The 23538-nt window shown below is 31.4% G+C and overlaps 1 protein-coding gene across 4 annotated transcripts in view; it reads right to left on the reverse strand.

Annotated features, from left to right (window-relative positions):
• The window catches only part of LOC110993150 (protein yippee-like), a 53598-nt gene that overhangs the window by 8687 nt on the left and 21373 nt on the right, over window positions 1-23538 (reverse strand). The window contains exons 1-2 of one of the 4 annotated variants that reach the window (XM_022259318.2): window positions 18130-18281; window positions 10688-10749 (exon numbers count right to left, since the gene is read on the reverse strand). The exons of 2 other annotated variants lie outside the window; for them this stretch is intronic. The gene's annotated coding sequence lies outside the window, so the exon portion shown is untranslated. Of the gene's footprint in view, window positions 1-10687; window positions 10750-18129; window positions 18432-23538 lie in introns of those variants that run through there. One more of the 4 variants, XM_022259294.2, reaches the window with a different exon arrangement.

The following is a 23538-nucleotide window of genomic DNA, read 5'->3' on the forward strand; positions in this document are numbered from 1 at the left end:
CTTGGCTGCGAAATAAAACGATCGCTGTATTTGCGATAAGGTAGATGACGTGACAAATGTCATTCCCATACATTTTAATTCTATTCTACTTTCGTTTACGATATTAGATGTCCATTTGTCTAGGCCTGCAGGTACCATTAGTGCATTAAAATGCTACAAGCATTTTACTGTTTAATTTTGAGGCTGTTGTGCAGGACGTATAAGTTTATATAGCGTTTCAGATTACAAGACAATATCCACAGGATCAAGTGAAAACGAGCTTCTTCCTCCAAAGAGACTTTATCGAGAGCACAGGCACCGGATCTTATTTCAATAGCTTCCGAGTTCCCACTTCCGTCACCGTGCGAGCTAGGATTTACTAAAATGAGTGTGCACAATTATTCAAAGTGAAAAATTCCTTTCTTTTCAGTTTTATGTTACAATATACGGGACAGATATTTTAAAATTACTGTATTCGACTACATTTAATTAATTCCATTGAAACAGTCTGTACAAGCATCATACATACTTCAATTTGAAGTACGTAGTTTCAGATTAAATATATCTAGGAAATTATCGAACTGTGAAGAGCTTAGTCTAGCGGTTTAGTCTATTAACGATGATAAGCAAAAGTTTCAAAGTCATCGTAATGCGTTGTCGGAAAGGGCATGCGTTTTCCGGCCCAACTCTACCTTGTGTTATACAAATGCAAAGCCGGGTAAAACAATTCTACGTACTTAGCAACAGGTAATGATGGGATCAGGTGACAAAGCATCAGACCGGCAAGGACAATGCGCGTGCGACGGCGACACGGTGCGAACAATGACCCGCTTTTGAGACTAGTTTTATACAACTTTGAAATCCTCACTCTACTCCAATTCTTTAGAAGTAATACAACAATTTACAAATGTTTTTTTTTGTTAATTGAAAAACTCCATGACGTTAACAACTTGCTTTGGAAAGCAGGTGTTAGGTGAGCCATATTTAGCTACTAAACTGTTATATATATATAGGTATTTCACCTGACTATTACTACAAGTGTCTTTTTTTCTAAAAAAATATAAAAAATATATACTACCTACATTATGTCACACGAATGTTACTAGAATCTAACAGTTTAATTAGTTAATGTAAAAACTAGCGGATATTACTTTATAGTCTATACTCAAGTACTGCAATTTACTGTAAAACATAGTAACGTGCTCGTGTTTATTTAGTAGCAAGCATATAATTAAGTTCACTTGGCATACATATTCACGTTTTATATTTCACATATTCAAAAATCGATAGACAAGTAATTGGAACATAGATTTTATTGTCATGTGACACACGTTTAAGGTCAAAAGGCAGACTGGATCTGTTCCACATCGATTTGAGCCCATCGTTTCTGTAAAGTAGATGCTCTCAAATCTAGCTCGGCTCTCTAGGACTTTTAAAGAAAAGGACTTGATCTCAAGTATTTCAGATAGGACAAAGAAAGTCTGCCTTACCGTTTTATTCTTATCTTATTATTCTTACAAATAAGCGTCTTTTCCGCTTTATAATTCAACATGAACTTTTTTTAACACACGAAAAACATAATTTCATAGTCTATGGACCGATCTTCTTGCCCGCCTAAGTAGTAGTACTAGTAAGTAAATGCAATGTAAGTTTACAATTAATTTAATTTTTTTTGACGTTCATAAGTGTACCTAGATGAATAAAGATATTTTGTTGTTGTTGATATGGATGATTGAAATATCAAATAATTAGCACCTGCAAATTGCAATAGGAAATTGATCCCATAGAAAAGGTAATCAGCATATTAACTTAAATGTATGAGTCGTTTAAAACTTGCACAGCTTCGTTGTTATTTAGCGCTTCATTTCAATTTAGTTTTAAACTTGTGGTTCAATAAAATGTATATCGCACTCCGCTTTAGATGAACGTTTTAGTTCAATACAATTCTGAGTTATACATCTTTATTTGTTTGAGACGTGATCGCTTTAATAATGAGTTCAATTTTCCATCCTTGGAGCTTGTCATTTGCTCGGTTGGAAACAATTGCTCATTTGCTCAATGACGCTCTAACTGTACCTAATAGCGATATGCTTCGGTTTTATTAATTTAACAATATTGTAAAATAATTATACGTTATATTATTTATGGTTTTTATAAACGATAAATAACACAGAATATGGCTCTATTTGTTTTTAGAACGATGTAAGAGTAACTGGGTCTGTGACAAAAAAAGCCTTCTATATGCGAAAAATAGACCAGGGCAGAGCAATTAAAAATAATAAAAAGTGAAAAAATAATAGTAAGATGAAACCCATTGGAAAAGGAGGAGACTATTATAAAAATTAAAGGAAAAATAATTTACGGGCGATCTGAGGTCGGGAAGGAGAAGGGGGAGGGGGAGTTTTAAGCGTAAAAACGGTTTCTAAATAATGTTTCTATACAAAAATTGGTAAACAAATGTTTTAACGAATTATCAATAGCCTTCAAATTAACAAAAAACATAAAACTATTATAATGAGCACGTATTTATGAGTCATATTTGATAGTGTGTTTAATTTGATTATTAATATGCCGACATTTATGTTTTTGTTAATTGCGATGTTGCCGATGATGATGATGATGAGATATATACTTATTATACATATACTATACATAGTACAAAATTCAATATTAACAGTTCTCGATTTAAGACATCGCGTTAAGTTTACATAGATGTAGTTCATCGTAATGTAACTAGTTTCGACAATTTATGTGATATACATTGAGAAGGTTACTCTATATATTTTTAGTAGTTTCATGAAAAAGCTTAATTAACAAGCGCAAACATTATTTGCGTAATTAATAGAACTAACCTTTTACAGGATATAAATACGAATTACCAGCCGTAGAGTTTGCATAGACCGATCATAATGTTCAATTCAAAATTATTGTATTAATCTAAATCAAAAAGGTTTGTATGTGGTCTTCGGTTCACTTTCAAAATTAAGATCCGTGTATGTGAAAATACTATTTGTTATCCGTTAGCTGAATCATTTAATTATTACTGCATTAAAGTGATTTGAAGTAAGGGCGACACTCCATGTTTAATACCTAAACAAATCACTGTCTATTTTATTAACATATTTAAAAACGAGTCGTATTTCTTTTTAACAGAGTATAAAATACTGTAAGTAAATTTCTATTACAATTATAATCGTTCATTGTATTACATTGACCTGAAGATTGCATTACATTGAATGAAAAAGGTGTAGACAAATTGTGTGAACATAAGAACATACTATATACGAAAGCCTAAGCCTTACACCTGTATACGAAATCTGTAGTGATAAATTAGTATGATAGAAATATTAGTCTTTTATAATATAGTTATTACTTACATCATGGGGCAAATATATTCGCCAATACTGATAGATTACTGCTTATTTTTTACGCATAGTAAAATAACGTCAGGATTTTTTTCTTAATCAGACATATTATAGCATCGTCAAATTTGGCATGTTTTAACATGACCGAATGTACATAAATCATTTATCATTCTTAATTTGTTGTGCATTTTTTGTGGTTTAATAACTTATTTACACAACGAACTTGTTTTTTCATATTATCAGATAATATCGAATAATCGCTATAATTAAAAGATAAGTATATTTATCAAGCAATTATATACTGTTATCTTTCGCTATCAGTGAACATTACTATTTAATACACGTGCATTCGGATATGTTTACTAAATAAACTTTCTTTACAAACAAGGTTCAATTAGGTTCATAGAGTTTTAAAATAATGGTCCCTAGAGGACTGTAATAATCTGTGCATGAAACTAAAAATATGATTTTTAATTTTGTGAGGGTGGTGTTTATTATTTATTTATTATATTATATTATTATGTACCTTTTTTAGGAATACTTATGATAAATAAAATTCGTTTTAACTACAAATTCATTTTTATTTGGGGTTTTATTCCATTTTTTTTACATGTGTAGAACAAGTGTAGTACAAGATATGTTCTTATGAGGTCCTTGGAGAAGATTCGACTTATATGACAAACAGTTTTATTATAAAAATTATTGGTCTCTTATCGCGTAAGTAAAAATTGCATTCTTGTTTTTTCATAACATTGGGGACGTTCGTTGCGAATTTAGCGTTATCGTGACAGCGATCTTCTGTGTAGATAAGATTGTATTTAAAAATAATAAATGCAATTCGGTTAATGTACGAATAATCCGCAGATTTTTACTGCCTTTTAATAAATCATAATTTCACAATAACTTGACATGTAATATATAACTGGAATAAAAACCATAAATAAAAATAATTTGGCCACGAAAGACTAGCTTATTCCAATTTTATTCAAATAATTTATTGCATTTAAATGCCAGAAAATAGACAAAACAGCGAGTTAAAAGCATCACGCTTTTATTATTTAATTTATTTCTCCCGAGAAAATTTAAAACTTTTACAATAAACGTAAATAATAGAGATATTAATAGTAGAATCTTACTCTAAAGATATATAACATTTCATTAAAAATAAATTTCACGTAATGTAACCGAAATAGTAATATAACCTTTAATCGATGTGTTTTTTTGTCTTTAATGTGTATCTTCTCTTTTTGGGCGTCCCGCAGGCTCGTTTGCCCCATTATATAAAAAAAACAGACTCAAGAAATATGTCTAAAGCTTCGACTAGTACTTCATATATTGACGAACACATATGTATCACCACCATTACCATCACTATCAGTGGATAAAGGCGCCGACGCAGCGCCTTGTATATTTACGTCTGTCTATAATTAGTGATCGATTGCACCAGCCTTGCGACTAATTCAGAGCCAAGATCAATAACGACGGAACTTAGTAATTTTCGTTTTCGCTTGACTTTGTTTAGTATCGCTTACCGGCTTTGTTTCCGTAAAAACAAAGAATACTCGAGATCAAAATCGATACATTTCGAGCCCCGCGAGGCCAAATTTTATTAAAAAAATAATATAGATATATGTTTATTATAGAATAAAAGATACAGGTAACACTTTTTCCACGTCCTTCCACTTCCACGCTGTGTTTGTAAAATTTCGGTTGCGTTTATTACCTATGACTTTTGAAGATTCGAATCCAAAATAGTCAAATGCCGAAGTTATGCCTGTTGTTAGCTTCAGGCACGGGCAATAATTACGCCAATCTAATCTTATGAGTAGAGTATATCACCCATTGTCGATATATTATAATATGCAGGCACAGTTTTTGTTTCCTTTTATATTTTCCACATCACTGACTCCATCACCATCACCAGATTAGGGGATTATGGTCGACTTTTAAGCTATCTAGTAAGGATTTAAAGATCCACGAATTCTTAAACAAGTGTTGACATTAGATTGAATTGCGTATCTAAGTTGCAATGTTCTTTATAGTAGGGGAGCCCAAGAGGGGATTTCGGGATTTACTCAAGCGCGGCAGATTAATATACAGGGGGATACCTTGTACCCGGTTAAGTACCTCCACCAAATATGAGGCCCATATATAAGGCCGCCCGTGAAGGATACAGGATCAGATTAGTAAAAAAAAATTGATCATCAGACATTCTCGAGCGCGTCAGATTAAGGAAGTGTGAGTTAATCACATCCTAAAAAGTGTATATTCCACTAATCTGACAATTTGAGAGTGACGTAAAGAGAGGGGAGGGCAGCAAAGTTGTAAAAAAAAAACGTCATCTTGACATTCTCGAGCGTAGCTAATTTTTTTTTATTTTGAATGAAATAATTCAAGAATATTGAAAAATATATAATCTGACGATTTCCGCAAGCCGAAATAACAAAATTTCGTCGATAAAGTTCGTGCGATAAACGCGTGCAGCTGCGTGATGCCTACATTTCCTTCTCCGCGTTTCCCTCAAAATTAGATTTCATGTGAATTTGAACCGATTCGGACCGATAGGTTTTGAGAAATTTTGAAAAATCTAAAAAAATAACAATTTGTTTTTTTGAAAGTGTTTTTTTGCAATAAATTTTAAACGGCTGTATCCATCAACTTCAAAAAACTAATCCATCTTTGAACTTGAAAAACGACGTCGTTCACCACCAAACTGGTCAAAATCGGTTGATTCGTTCGAGAGATATCGTGAACGAAAAAAACCGAAAAAAGTGTTTCTATCACATAACTTCGACATTTCATATCGGATTATCGTTTTTGATGAAATTAAATAATTAGAGCTTAAAAAATGCGTCGATCGCCGTCAACCGCGGGAAAATTGCTTGATCCATTCAAAAGTTATTGGGGTTTGAAAATTTCAAAAATAGTGTTCTATGAAACTTCTATCAGACTTTCGAGCTGGGAGAACTCAAACGCATAGAAATATTATTTCTTTGAACTCAACGAGCTCATAAGTACAATTTTAAGCGCCCAGGAATGGAATTGCAGGGATGGCCTTTAGGGTGAACCGTTTTTCTAATATTTTTTTTGTCAGATCAGGCAAATCCCTCTAGATAATCGTCAGATTATGAGACAGTACGTTTAGAATATAAATCTGAACCATATATATCTTAATCTGACGCGCTCGAGTATTTCAAAATGGCGAATTTTTTTTGCACATTATAATAATGTCTGCGAGTTTGCGTCAGATCGAAATCGTCAGATTATTGAATGAGAGCTTTTTTTTGGTGCACTTAACACCCCCTTAGAAAACCTGACGCGCTCGATTAATTTTTTTTTTTTTCATTTTTAACCCTTACGTACAACCACCCCCATCATGCAAATGATCAGATTAACATACGTACATTATTAAAAATACGTAGGACATTGATGCTATCAATATCTGACGCGCTCGAGTATGTCCATGCAACAGTTTTTTTTTACATATTTAAACATCTATAGCCGCTTTCCCCACCGATGAAAAGGTATATATCATATAACATTTTTTTCTTCTTATCATCTAAGCTTTGCAACCCAATAGGTCTCCACGACGCTCGAGTAAATCCCCATTTAGCATCGTGGGCTCCCCTACCATTAGATATTTAATTATTTTGGACATATATTTTAATTCAGCATACCCGAGGTCGTTAAACAAAGGCAGTTTCCATTTATTAAACTTATTTAAATATTAACCATGTGAAATTATAAAAAGTCAATAGAGATCGCGTGATTCACATCACGTGTTAAATTTTCCTATACGTTGGCTACCAGAAATAAATGCGACGCAAAAGCGTATTGACAATATTTAGTTTCGCTTGAAATTGTTTAGTATCGCTTACCGGCTTCATACTCACATATTATCTAAATAATTCCTTTTCTAAAGTACACTTCTATAACTTCAAAGGAAACGCACATACGTGAATCAAAACGTTCCAAAAATCTCCGTCCTTAGACTAAGTGCCCGTCTATAGAAACTGTTATTATTAAAATCTTCAACTGCTTTGTATTAACAGCCGATGTTATGAACTCAGTGGTTAATTTCATAAGGAGCAAAGCACTCAATTACAACATATGAGAATGGCCTACAAACTGAATTATTATATATAGGCCACCATCAGGTTCGAGAGGTTAAGTTTGCGTCACTGATAACTGCTTATGCAAGCTGATAAGACACTGCGCATTAATTACAGTCAAGCGATTTTAAACCCTCATATGAACGATTTACATCATATAATCCTCTGAAACCACGTTGCACAACTACATTTACATAAAAGCTATTTTGTAGGCAGAAATACAATTGAAAGGGAACGATTGTTTCGAAATGAACTAAAATGGGTCGCTTTCAGACCTTCAAGGTGATTTCTGACATTATTTATCACGAGATGCTGCCCGCGACTTGTTCTGTATTACACTGTTTACTAGCGATGATTTGACCATTTGAGTGTCGCCATAGATATTATAACTGTTTAACCTCTGTATCTTCAGATTTATATATCGTGATATTATCCAAACCATACTTATTTTGATATGATTTAGCAGAGTATTAAAGATGTGTAGTTACATTAGAGCCTACCTCTATAAAGAGTCAGCAATCATAAATAAACATGGGTCAACGACCGGGTGTTTAAATAATTAATCGTTTTTATTTACTTCCGTATCACAACTCATTAGAATTAAAACGTGTATAAATTAGGTTAAAGAAATTTATAGTGAAGTTTGCTTGTCACATCGAAATGTTTAAGCTATTTTTTTAATTATAAAATATGTTTAATCGCAGAGGAAGCAGGCGATGTATGTCAAATGTCAAGACCGTAGTTATTTTTGTCCTATTCCTAAATTATCGATAAAAATCCAAAGACACGATAACACAACAATATAGTATTTGCGATGTTTTTTTCATCATCACTACGCGGAAATGTAACCCTTCTGAACTGTTACATAAAGATGTCATAAATATTTGATGTCATTATTGAAATGTAAACATGTTTCTACCAAAGCTCTTTGTAAAAAAATACCTACAACATAAATAGTATTCGTCTATACTAAGAGACAAAGCTAAAAGCTTTTAAGATAACACAAAGACAAATTACGGACTGCTTGAAGGAGAAATTTATTTTAGTAAAGGTTACAGAATTTAATCTATTCTTATAATAAATCAGATTATTAATAAACATCAAAGAGTGACTTGGCATAGGGCTTTTAGTTATTTGTTTTATTGAAGTACTTCGTTACTTTTTGTATTCCCTTACGACACAAAGAAAATACAAAAAAAGCATGGAACATTTCAACCTTAAAAAGTAGATGAAGATCACAACCTTCCAATGAGGCGTAGTCTACTTACTTTATTTATTGTTAGACCTGCTTTTTGTAGATACAAAATATTTATAGGTCGATATTGTTTCGCCGGGAATAAAATTCGGATATACGAGTACTAAACTGAATAAACGCAAGCTTTGATTATATTTATTAAACGATTCAACGCGTAGTTTCCATTGGAATATAACACTGGTCGAGTAATACCAAGTCGATGTATAGTGAAATGTAGCAATCGTGTTTTTATTTAAAAGCCTAGTCGAGTGGATAAAAACAACTAGCGATTTCTAATTCGCTACACATTGCGTTGGTAATCTTCAATGTTTTTCTCGAGATTAAACATCTAGATAAATGGTATTTCGAAGTGGTTAGAATATTGTTCAAATAAGTTTGTTGTTTATAGAAATGGAAAAACCCCCCAAACGATTAATTTTGATTACGTGTGGTTTATCTTAAATAATCAATCTATATTTTAAATATTATTATATACTACTATATTTATATATCGTTAAACGCGCGGAGTCAACATAGGCTTTGAATTAGGTTTTTACATAATTAAAGTTTGGTTGTTGAATACAATTATAGTTAATATTAAATTTTAGGTCAGTCGTGAGCATCGTCACATGCAGGTATCGTTTACAATAGAAATATTGTAATAATGGAAAATCTTGAAATTATTCAGAACTAGTTTTCCTCCAGAACGTTATTATTGCGGAGGGCAATTAAAAAATTCTTTTACATAAGTGTTGATATAATTATTAATTAGATAAGTGAATTCACGCAAGCCAAAATATAGTTTTGTGTGTGTTAATATTTTTTATGTTGATAAGCCCAACTATAAGTTGAAAAAGACACAAATTTCACTTAAAAAGCGTCAATAAGAAAAATATAATGGAAGGGACGAAGAGAACTACCAATATAATCTCTGTCTCTCTATTCAATTTACACTTTTGTTTTCAAAGTTCTAAACATAAATAAAGCCAGTTTTATTCTTAAACATTCTACACCAAATGAAACATTTAGTTGCAACACGTTCCAACCATGGAGTTATGACCTACCGTGAAGTTAAAAGAACTGGCCAAGAGCGATCAGGCTATTTTTCCACGTTGGATGATCTTTGCTCACATTGGGGGCAATACTATAAGTCAAGTAAGGTACGTTTTAAACTCGGAACTATGAGTAACAACTTTTTTTGTATTTTCAAACGAACTTGTAACTGATCTGATAGCTGTGAGACTTTGGTAATTCACAAAATTTCATAGTAATAATAAAACGATGTTACATAGTATCTGAATCTCTATACTTGTAATAGTGAAGTTTATATCATCGTGTTGTCAGATGTGTTTAGTCTTTATGCTTCATTATGGTTTCAGATGCCTATGGAATTATATTAGGCGTTACTAGAGATACAAATAAGATTAAAAGTTATTTTTATTGATAAGAGTGACCTACTAAGTTTTGAACTGTATACAGGAAATGATAACGTTACATCGCGTTTTATCAACTAATGACTGTTCCACTTAGATAAATGAGTGTAGACATTTTTTATCAATTCTTTTGTAATTTAAGAATATTTAATTAGTCTTTGTCGATTATTGGCTTCTCAATGTTATTTGTTGTCATTGAAAGTATAATTAAAACATGAATGCATGTAACTGGAATATATTTTACAAAATCGATTATAAAGAAGATTGCAGAAATATATAAACCACGTACAAAGCTGACATCATCGTTCTCTTAAAAAATTTGCATATCAACAGCTACTTCAACAAAATTATTCCACGTGGGAAATTCTCACGTTATAATTTCCCTGTTACTGACAGACATTGTTTTGAGAGGTATTTAATTGGTTATTAATCAAAATTCGCACGTAGATTTCAAGAGGTATCCGTACCCGTTCCGCAGATGAAAGTATAAACTACAAAAAAGAAGGAAATAAAAAAATAATATAAATTGTATTTTTGACTGATTGTAGTTATCCCCCAACTAACCTCTTGGGCACGAATATCAGGTATCCATCCAGACGAAGGTCAATTATTGTAACTGCTCTTACCTGCAAAGAAAAAAAGGTTCTAGTAACGTTCTTTAAATATTCACTTATGTCCTAAAAAGCTAATCATAACCTACCCTTACTCACAATCTGGATATGAACTTATCTTGTATGATTTAATATAAAACTTGGCAATTTAATAAGAATATAACAGCTATTAAACTCTTTAGTAGAGAGACATGAACGAAATGTAAAGAAAGTAAAGTAATGTAGAAGTTCGTTATAATCATCAATAATAATATAAAGAAATGTCCGGGTAAACATGTATAATACGCGAATTGGGCTCCTGCACCAAGGCCATTCTAAGAAGTAACGGCTGGTACTTAGCTGGTCTAGACCTATTATTACTCAGCTGTGGGAGTCGGACCCCCGCAGATGTAGCGATCGTCAGCTGTTCATGACAATAAACATGGATTCTGTCACGGACGCATTGGTACCAGACGTCAATGAAAGCTTGTTTTTTAGTTTCAATATAACAAGATCTTTGTTATAGCAAATGTGGGTTATAACAATGAAAACAATTATGGCGTTATATCAGAAGAGTTTGGGTATTCTGAACCTATTGTTACAAATTTAGAACCTCGATGTATTCACGTAAACAGCATTCTAAATTCAAATAATATTTACTTAGTGACTCGAGCCTTAATAACACTAAGCGAGCCATTGACCTCAACTTTGTCCATTTTCCGCTTCATTTAAATCTGTCGTTTAGTCAGGTTTCGGGTTCAAGGGAATTTGCTTTTAAATAAACATTATTATCTATTCGTTAAATAGCTATTTAAACAACAACGAAATTGAATCTTGAACGATTATGTTATGCAATAAATTTCATATCTTATTTAGTCAACATTTGCGATGCGAAATCGTTAGCTTCAACTTTTTGATAAATCTATATGTCTGTCGGATTTAAAAGGTCCGCAAACCAATTCGCATGGTTCTATCAAGCCTACCAGTTAATAAGCTTGCAACTCACTTTCGAATTTTCTGGCAGTGTCATCACCTTGTGTTAGGTTATGTGTCTGCGCAGGATTATGAAAGCACAAAAGAAAAACATGGTAACGAGTTTGTCGTAAATATTAATCGGCTTAGTAAATGTCATTACGGTAATTGAGCGACTCAAACAGGTTGCTGTCTTCCGGATTTGCACGTGTTTATTACAACGCAATCCAGCGTTGGCTTTGTTTTCGGATTAAACCTTTAACAATATGGATGTAAGATATACACGTATATGAAATTTCATTAAGAATACAGCAATTTATTGACAACTAGCGACCCGCCTCGGCTTCGCACGGGCGCAATGCTGGTACTAAATACACTACAGAAAAACTGTGAACGTTGTATATAAAAATGTGGGTTATCCATAAGAGATAGACATATACCATCACCATGTAATTATTTACGACATCACAATAGAAACCTCAAAAATAACAGTACTTTTCCACTATTTAATGGACGTTATTATACTCTATCTATTAAAAAAAAACCGCATCAAAATCCGTTGCGTAGTTTCAAAGATTTAAACATACAAAGGGACAGAGAAAGCGACTTTGTTTTATACTATGTAGTGATAAATAATCTGTATCGACGTTACGCGTTTACATCACGAATACATTTGTTATGTCATTTTTTGAACCGTGACCTTAAAAGATATGGGAAGAAATATCTAGTGTTTAACACATATCTGCAGGTAAAATTAGCTTATTAGTTCCTTTAATTAGTTATATATAGCCTTATATTATAAGAATATTACACAAAAATATTGTAAATGAGATACTAAGCCAGTGGTAGTTTTCTTGACAGTTAATTACTGTAATCATATGCTAATGGACGAGATGGGGTTGCGAAATTACATGTTTTTAACTTTTTGACAATTAGGTTGTAATCAACAACAATAAACCGTTAGGTTTTCTATTTGAGTCAAAAAAAATGAGTTTAAATGACTTTATTTTTTATTCTTATTATTAGATTCGTAAAATGAAAAATGGCAAAATGACGTAATTTTATTTGTACCTTAATTATAATCCCGTTTCTTTCCCACATTTTCGAGGCAAAAAAATGAATATTTCCGTAATTCTAATATTAACCTACTGACGTGGGTCATATTAAAATAAATTCTTTTACTCGGACTTAAGATCTAAAACGCTTTGTTCGAGAAGCCGAATTCGCGAAAAACAGTTTAATTATAACCGACAGCGAAATTTCACGTTTGTATTAATTATAACAGCATTACATTAACTGTACTTTTAACCGCATTATAATTTTTTGTCCGCACACGCCATAATGCGAAATAAGTTATACTTATTTAGGTTTTTAGGTTACCTGATGTTTTCTTGCTCTAGTAGAGTTTATTTAAGTTTGAAATGTTTTTAAATTATTTACTTTGGTTTTTGATTAACTTAAACTATCGCGCAAGCTTAACAGTGAGACGTAAATAAAATATTCCGAGTTAAAGTAAATAGGTAGAGGTCATATTCGCAACAATAAAATACAATAGCGAAACCAAATCTTGGTAATTTAAGAAGAATCGAAAAATAATTCTGCTTAATGTCGCAATCAATTCGATTGCTGAAAAAGAAAAGCTCAATTGAATGCGAGCAATCGCAAAATCACTAGTGTTAATGAACTTGAACAAATTTAGCCGAGATTGAATATGCGCCGCCTGAAACTTTCGTTATAAGTATATAATACTCATAGCTTTTGCTCTATTACTTTTGTCTATGCTCTATAAAGATACCAATTGTATAGGGCCTTTTATTTGGCAACTTCTATGGTACAAAGGTCAAAGTATTTGTTATATTACATAATGTTCACCAAATATTAGTATAGGCAAATCAATAGTGTTACAAATGTTCCGGAATTATTAGATAGTGAATTCAATAGTGAATAGTATAATTAATCATTAATTGCATATAGATACTTATTTGTATGAACTGTGTACTTCGTCTCCAAAATCATTTCACACAAAACATTCTAATCAAGTATTTACATAGCTAATCATTGTAATTCTTTAATATTAAAGTTAGTTTTCTATGCATGAAATACCAATGACCTCTCGGTTCAGTGAATCGATACGAAATGCGTTCAACCCGTGAAGAGACCGACGTTCGGTCACTGACGTCAAATAATAAACCTCACATGATCAGGTCAGCTGATTGAAAGGAAGCCTAAAAGACACACCTTCCAATCGAAGCGTAGTTTTTAAAACCTCAAATATACGTCATAATACGTCAAATATTTGTGTTTCCACGATGAAGATATTTTTCTTTCTATACAAATATTGTACACAGACAGCAAAATTTAACACTTTGCTTAAGATATGATAAAATTTCAAAAACTTATTGTCGTAATCATATTAATTACATATATTACATTTCCATGTTCCTTCATCTGTTCCTTTCACGTGTTTAATTGTAACAGATTGGAATCGTTAACCAGGGTTACCGGTTAAAATGGGATAACAAAGTATATATTAAATTCGTATATATTTTTTTTTGTAACATAAGCACCAAAACACTATGAAAACAAAATAAAATATACTTAACTATTTTATTGGCATGTAAAAAAAACATTATTATATAACATTCGTCAATGCGCAAAGAAATATAGAGCTTCGATCACATACATTTTCGTAAAATATTTAAAGGTCAACTTTTCAACTTTATCTGACCTACACCAAATAAGCAGCTTCTAAAAATAGATTTTTATTTAGATTTATGCATATTAAACCTGCATGTATGAGTTTTAAAACTTTTTCACAACTACTCGCTTTGATATGTCAGCTGAGCATTGAGAGTTTCCACACATTTCCCAGAAAAGCAAACAAACCATTTGCATCGGTAAATGTAGGGCTCTTCAATGTAAAAGTAAAATCATAAATAAAAATGCTCTTATTATTTTAACCTCTTTCGCAAGCAGATGTATGAGTTATAGAGCGTAGATCCAAGAATCTTATCAATTTCTATAACTAGAAACTCTATAAATCATTTACTTAGTTTAACTAGAATCAAAAACCTTGAAACCAAAATTGTCGCAGTAATAAAACCTTGGCTAGAAAGTTAGACTCAATGCCAAGGAAGCCATTTATGACAAAATAAATTCCACTGTAAAGAGAAACGAATTTATAGTTTAATTAAAAAACGTCGAAATCGAAAACCCTTGTACTAGCAGTAACTTATAGCGGCAAAATATGTGTAGAACTTTAGAGATTGAATTGATACAAATCTGTGATCGTAAAATTTAAATTGATCAATGGATAAGAAAACATTAAGTAAAACAATGCAAGGAGGTTTTCTGTAATAGAAGAGAGAACAAATGTTGAGATTGAAGGAGTTTTTTTGTATGCATACGTAAACTATTACGTGCCGTTTTTGGCTATTGCAATAGAGCTGATATAAGATCTGGTTAATCCGCCTAGAAGGAGATTATATCTCTAAACAGGGTTCATTGTTCATTGAAATAAAGGCATATAGTATTGTATAAAAGATTAGCAAAAAGCTGCCCTCATAAAATGTCAACATTTGCGCACACCGCTGTATTCAAGACAAGACAGCTTAATTAGTCGCTTGGCAACGCTGGTGTTACTTGCTTCAACCAAAAAATAAAACAACGTAGAAGCAAGTTGCAACTTGTTAAAAATATGTCATTTTGTAAGTCACTGAACGAATGAGTGAAGACTGCAGATCTTAAGAAAGTAAATTATTAGTAAGAAATATAAATTGAACGAAGTTGATTTTGAAGACAAGTATATTCCTCTAATAGTTAGGGGAAAATTTTAAATGTATGTCTAGTGGAGTTGGTGCTAACAAGTCAAAATATTTAATAAATTTAAACTGAATTAGTCGGTAAAGTTTTGTGCAAAATACAAGACATTCTAGTCTAGACGTCTGCTTTGCTGCGCTGCAAATAAGACAGTAATTTAGCTTAAAATTTGAATTATATATATATGTAATTTGTATGAAGATAAGTTGAAAAATATTTACTAAATTCTAAAAGGCTTGTAATGTTTACAAAGAAAAAGAAAGAATGACCATTGATACATTCAGATGAAATAACTTATAGAGTGTATTTATTTGTTACAACAAACGATTTGAGTAAATTAAATTTACGCATGCAACAGTTTGACTAGATACAGACTTAATTACACGTTCGTCTAGACTGTGAGGGGTTCTAACAAGGAATGTCAATCAGGGAGATTCAATAGCTGCTTTAATTAGCCATAGAGCCAGCAATAAACCACGCGCTTTTTTATTACTTAGTAGAGATGTATTATATGTAACGAATATTAGTTTGGGGAGGCCATTAAATATATGATTTGTGAAATTTTACTTTTTTATAAAAAATATCATCAAGAACCATGCTGGTAAATTCGCTGATGTTAGCTAGTTAACATTTAGAGAAAGTATTTAGTATGAAGATGTTATCTAGCTCGCAATTGTTAATTTTTTTTTTTTTGATATTTTAGGCCGAAGAACCCTTTATTCAACATTTCATGGAAAATTGAACAAAGCGATCGCAACACAAAAACATTGTGTAGCCTTACGGGAAATAAAAAAAAACAATAGCTCTTAATGATAAAGAATATCTTAATGCAAAATGATAGAATTAGTAACAATAAAAAAGGCTATATTAAAAACGGAACTGGACATGCAATTCTTGAAATTCTTTAGCTTTTCACCTTCTCACCATTAATTTGACATAAAATTCCACGTGTTAAATATACGTCGTTCTTTCATTGTTTCACAAATTAATTGTCGTAAAAATACTTTTGTAAATTTTTACGACGCAATTTTACATATTTACTACGCCACAAAATTATGAATAAACAAAGAACTGTCAATTGTCATAAGGATGAAAGGCAGACGTTTTTATTTCTCCAAATATTGGAAACTGGCCAAATTGAAATATTTGTTCCTATCGCGTCCATAACTTACTTTAATGCTATGCATTCAAAATTCTAAATTCAAAAGCAAAAGAGCAGTCTACGCCTTGTTGGATACAGCTAGATGTTCCAGTTACTACTCAGATTTAAATTCTTGGTAGGTAAATAAACGATTATCAAGCTAGAGTTAGCTAGAGTTTGATATATCACGGAAAGTAAAAACTAGTTGAGGGCTCGTTCGAAGTGATTCACCGAGATACAAATGTGGACATATTACATCCAGTCCCGTTATGGCCTCACCAGACATACAAGGTACCGTATTCCAACGTAACTGTACTGACGACTAAAAGTCTTGCTGGTCTAACTGTAACTTCTCGCAGTTGTGTTATATCACATCTCATAAGCTTGGGGTTGTGGTAATTCAATTATTTTTTTAAAGAAAAAAGAACTAAGAAAGACGTTAGACTCTATAATGATTACAATTCGTATTGATTTTCTTAATATATATAATGTTTTGGCATTTTTCGAGTATCGAAGCTACTATTATTATTCTGAATGTATTACGAACAGATGTATTATTCTATAATATAACCTTAAGTATTCAGTTAAAATAGTATCTAGCAGAATAATTTTATAATTTTACGGCGAAAGTAAAACAAAATAGGTAAGTTGTGTTTTTAAGTAGGATAAAATCAATGAAATATAATAACAAGGGAAGTATAATACCCTCATCAAGGTGAAAGTTGAGCGAAAATCTTGAACTTGTCACGTTTTGAGGTCAGCGCAACGGAGGTTATATTACGAAAGGAAATGTTTAAGTGGATTCATTTTAATTTTGTTACTCAATTAAATTTGATACGGACTATTTACAAATGAAATTATTTGAATAGTATCTGTCCAGAAAAGTGCCTGCCTTTAAAACAAAAGATGGCAAGATAGAAAAAATCTTATAACAACACTACTCAAACAGTTTCTATACTTTATTTTGTTTTTCACTGCAGTACCATGTCACAAAGCATCACACTGAGTAAATACACATTTCAAGCTTATGCTAGCCCCAAAAGTAGCCCTCTTTTTGCCTTAGGGGTTAAACAATTCTTTGTAAGTAATGTTCATTAATATATTTACGTGAAAGTTAATGGTTGTTTATATGTTATTGTAATTAAGGAAAATGTTAAGCGTTTGTTGAGTGATAATAATATTATCAAGAGTCCGAGTCACTTGATTGACAGTGCAATCACGATCAGATTGATCGCACTCCAACGGAGGTGAACAAATTCATACATCATCCGCAAAATGGAATATGAAATTGTGATTAACTAAACACATATTTACTATATAAAAAGATAATTGCTATATCAATCCTTTTTTGTAATATAACAAAAATAAAGTTATAGCCAGAAGTTATAAACGAAGATAATTCACTGTCCAGTATAATATTAATTTAATAGAAGAAGCATAAATACCTAAAAATCAAAGAATTGTTTTGAAACGTAAATAATTACCTTTTGGCAGTGTGGTAAAAGAGTTATTCTCGATACGAGCAAAACAACTCTTGATGCAATCCGAATTGGTATAATACGTCGTAGTTTAAAAAAAGAACACTGATAAACTGTGAAAAATTGTTTTTGAATAAACACACGGAAATTTTTAACGATTTAATTTTATTTAAATTCAATAGCACGCGTCCGCCGTCCGTAACGCGCGACGACTACTTGCGAACAAAACAAGAAGGCTAGGTTTGCTTGTCAACAAACAAAGAGGGTTCGCTCGCCGTCTGCGCAAGCGCATCGACGCCAAACTCCCACATGCGTGTGAATGGACACGTAAACATTGAGTAGCTTGACACACATTGAAGTACTAGTGCTAAATCAGGTTTCAAAGAAATAGACGGTAATTGCGCTGAATCCTCGCATTTTGATATCAGTGAAGGTCAGAGAACATTGAAAGTTACAATAACATACACAGTAAGGATATATTTAAATATACTAATTCGACCCGAAACAACATTATTAAGCTAGTAATTGACAAGAAAATAAAAGTAAGTGCGCAGTTTAATTTAAACCAAAAAAAAACTAAATGCGCAACACACGGATTCTTATCACGATGTCAATTACTACGCATCAAAACAATAACACATTTTCTTATCAATTTTATCGTCTGTTTACAATCATACAACGACATGACGAGTATTCATAAATAAAAAAATCTAGAAGTCAATGGTAATTACGGAATCGATTTAAAATAAATTGTACGCAACATTGTGCTTAAGTCTAAATGTTCTAGTTTTAGACTGTAAAATCTACACTAAATAAATAGTCCATTTATTAGTGCTGTAAACTAAAATAAATAGTCCATTCGATACACATACAACTTTCATAAATCCCATAATTAAAATGGCTATATCATCAAAACAAATCAATAAAATTTTTTGGGCTTTTATTATTTAAAAAAATACCATTTTGATTCGTTATGTTTCATATAATATCTCGTTCGTAAATAATAACACAAATATGTTGTAGTTGGCAAACAACATTGTTTTTGCCCGTGAACCCGAAAATGCGTGAGGTAGAATTCTTTAGCTCGTAGGTGGCAGCTGAGAATTGAATGCGTCAACAAAATTGACAAATCCCAATGAAATTTCCTGTTTAACTCTCTTTGTTGAAATTAGCAACAATTTTGTTGATTTTATATTAATGAACTCCATATAATATTTTAGACGTGTAGTTCACTTTAATATGGAATAAGAGATATTATACGGAATATATATTTTATATAATTATACAGATAGATATTATACAGAAATTAAGATAAATACTAATTCAATATGGTCCATACCATATTGAATTATTATTTATCTATAATTGCATATTATGTGGTACATAAAATATATTCAAAACAAATAACATAATACATAAAAATATACCTAACAACTAATCTTAAAATTTCATTATTAACGAATTTACCTATTATGTATATATAAAATTGTTTGAGAGATAAAATTTGTCTGCTTTATCAATATCTCATGAAAAACGAAGTAAAAATAAAATGCATATTTATTCCTTCACAAATATTTTATGCAATTTAAAATGAATTAAAATGTGACCTATATAAATAAAAACTAATTAAAAACTTAATCCCAGCCAATCCTTAGTTGTAAGAACCCTTTTACGAAGGGCCAGGGCTGCACTATTTAAATAATATGATTATTTATTTGCAGGATATTTTTTTTACATAAATTAATATAAACAAGTATTTTTCTTTTATACTTATATTTTAGGTAAATAAGTGAATCAACAATCATATTGTGTACGAGATTCTTATTTTGAATTAATATAACATTTACTTAGTTTGGAGTTACGTGTTAAACATATTATAATAATACATTAACATACTGGTTGACATAAATCATATAGATACATTAATAATAAATAGAAATCGGGTAACACATAGTTTTAATGAAATTTGAAAACGCTTTCAACCCACAACGAAATTGCGATAAAACGATTTACTTATATATTACTTACACAACGTTTCTCAAAAACGTGAAAGTGAATTCTAGTTCCATAGTATCCTTTATTAAATCAGCATTCGAAGTATTAAATTACGTACAATACTACAATTTAAATGCTAGTTTTGCTTACTTTTCAGTAAGTAATTTTTCGCTTATATTTTTGTTAAAATGATGTAAAAAACTACAGAAAGGACACAGAAACATTGAAACATAAAAATTTAAAATTTCTTCACTCGATAATAAACACATTTTTATATATTTATAAGGTTTAGAACAGTCGCTTGGGTATTAATAATACAATAAATAAAGCGATAAAAACCTAGTTTTTACTGAGTATCACTTGTTTTTGCAGGTTTGCAATGTGATCGTACGTGAAGCTAATTTAAATCAATTTTTTGTACGTATTTGAACAATGGAGACTGAAGCTGGCTCCGACTTATATAAATTATTTATTTATACTTCGATCAAATAAATAATTCATAATAAGGGATTGATCCTCTAAAATACATGTCTATGAAATATAACATTAAACTACGTAGGACAATGTTTGCCTATATTTTACTATTCTTGTTTGTATACTATTTAAGTATTAAAAATGTAAGAAACAATTACTACAAAACAATAATAAATAGGTTTGTCGACATCACAGGAGACCGAAGAGTTGGCAGCTACCTCGTACAAAGAATTCGTCTGGCTATTCGAAGGGGGAACGCTGGCAGTATCTTCGGAACCTCGCCTAAAGGGACTCCTTTTAGTAATATATTTTAGTTATTAAAGACATTTAAAAGTCAAAAGTAAAATTAAAAACCTGCTAAGATTTACCCTCATTATTTTTTATATAGGTACTTTGTTTATTCGATTTAATATAAACATTTCTTCTATATAATATTAATATTAAAATCTTTAAGTAAAAAAACAATTACGAATCCGGATAGATTTTCTCTCAGGCTAAGGTGGTTGCAAAAATCCATTTGATCGAAGTAAAAAACTTAAATATTCAAGTCACTTCGTGCGCCACAAATTGATCGGACATACCTCTATCCTTGACCAATTCGTATCTCATGGTACAATCATGCACCCAAGGTCCAGCTATCTAAAAGAATACAAAAAAACCTGTCCTTGGTCGCCTTGAATGTAAACGTTACTCAGATTTATGTAGAATGTATAACTATTATTTATTTATTTAAGTTATAAATAATATTCAATGAAATAATGTTTTTAGTCTCTCGCCAAGCATTACTTACTATACAAGCAAACTTGGGCCATATTTCTTGCTATTTACCAAGTTAGGATACCATGTCATTAAAAGATTATGTATGAGCTAAGGCAGAACATTTTGCTCACCCTGTTTTGCTAGATTCAGGCTCTCTCATCAGCATTTTAAAAGCATAGTAGTAATTTAATCTTCCGTGTACGCGAGTGATTAATATAGAGTGTAAATATAAATGATCTATTATTTAAAGAATCCTTTTAAACCGTATAGATGAACTGTATGTTCTCTTATTATTATTTCAAATTCATTTCATGTCTGGCGTAGGCTATTAAAAATAGCACTAATATTCCAAATAAAATCAAGATAAATGTGAGACTTATATTTCAATGAACGCAAAACAAATTTAATGAGTGATTTTTATTGTTTTACCATCCTACTGCGTAGTCAGTAATATGTCTATAATTGATTCTTGCTTCAATGCAGTAATTTTTATACTAAATTTGTAGTGCGATTACACTAGAAGGCGCATAGATAGGATTACAGTTGGAACTTACAATCAAGTAGGAACACGCCAACTTTTAATAGGTGAGTCTTTTAACTCAATTGAGAAAACACTTTTGTAAATTGCATTTAGTGCAACTATACTATTGTTTCTAGCTGAATCTTATTTTCTATAGACTAGCGGTCAGTTAATTGATAGTAGTAGTAGTCTAAGTCTCGACTCTGAATCGTACCCTAATATCCGAGGTCATATAAGATATAACGTCTAGGAATATAGGTTTTATCTGAACTGAGAATAGTTTTACACACTTTTTAATTTGAGACTTAATACTTGCTTTATACTTTCTTTTACATTTTTTTTAATTCCGGTACGCCCGCATGCCATTAGCGAATGTTCATTATAGCAAAATAATTTACTCAGGCATTCGTTACTTGGAAAATACATTTTTTTTAGAATTCCACACTGGCAACGCGAGAAAATTCCTAGCTAAGAATGAAATATGTAAATTGAATTTGAATTACATTATTTTTTCATACATTACTTAGATATCGATTCAAGCAGCATAATAAGATGTTATTCGTTTACGAAGACAGTGGATTTCAGCAATAGGTAGTATAATCGTCATTCACACAATTTTTTTAATCACAATTTTTTTAATATTTTCCAATATTATTTTGATCTTACACGTTTTTTCATGTGCATAGATTTGGACAGGATATTTTAATTTCCACTTCATGTAACAAGGAAAAGGATGTATTATGTTAAAATCATTGTTATCAAAAAGTCTTCAATTATATATCAGCAGGAATTTTCTTAAATTTAATTCCAAAAAATTCAATATTCCAAGTAAAGAACATTTTGTGTATTAAGGGTAATTATGCAAAAAAGACTGAACCAACTTAGATAGTTACATTAGAAGAATCTCCTAGACTGTCCGCCTAATAGCGCTCCTGTACCCATGGGTCGGAAAAGTGGGATGGGCAGCAAGCGAGTAATAACACATTTTTATTACCTTTACCACTGACGCCACAAACAACCACAAAGGCTGGTCCTAACTAATGTTTATTAAATCGATCGCTTGTGACGTCAATAATACGAAAACATAGATAATATAATGAAAGCGCCAGACTAGTCTGGCTTAACTGATATTGCATTGGAAAATAATCTTTATAATCTGCAACTATTTGTTGAATGTGGCTTGGAACGTTACAGAGTTTTCTTTGTATCTCCACTATGCCTATGCGAATAACTGAATAGACGAAATTTGTTTATGAATTTGAAGGAACATTTTGTAGTCTCATAGTAATCTCACCAAAATTGATGTGTTTATCCACATTTAATGGTAGCATGAAAGACAAAGGAATTTATATTTCTAGTTCAACCATTTTTAAAACGAATTTAATAAATATAGACAAGTCTTCATTAATTTATTTTCATAAATGTGTGGAAAATATAAAAAATTCAGTTCTCTTTTTTTGTAATTCATAGATAAATAACTCACTGCGAGTAATGTTAACAGAGACAAAGAGCGTACCAATTCTTAAAAGGCCGGCAACGCACTCGCGAGCCCTCTGGCATTGAGGGTGTCCATGGGCGGCGGTATCACTTAACATCAGGTGAGCCTCCTGCCCGTTTGCCCCCTGTTCTATAAAAAAAAAAAAAAAACAACTCAAAAGTATGTAAAT

This window comes from Pieris rapae, chromosome 4 (genome assembly GCF_905147795.1).
Source record: "Pieris rapae chromosome 4, ilPieRapa1.1, whole genome shotgun sequence".
Classification (NCBI taxonomy): Eukaryota; Metazoa; Arthropoda; class Insecta; order Lepidoptera; family Pieridae; genus Pieris; species Pieris rapae.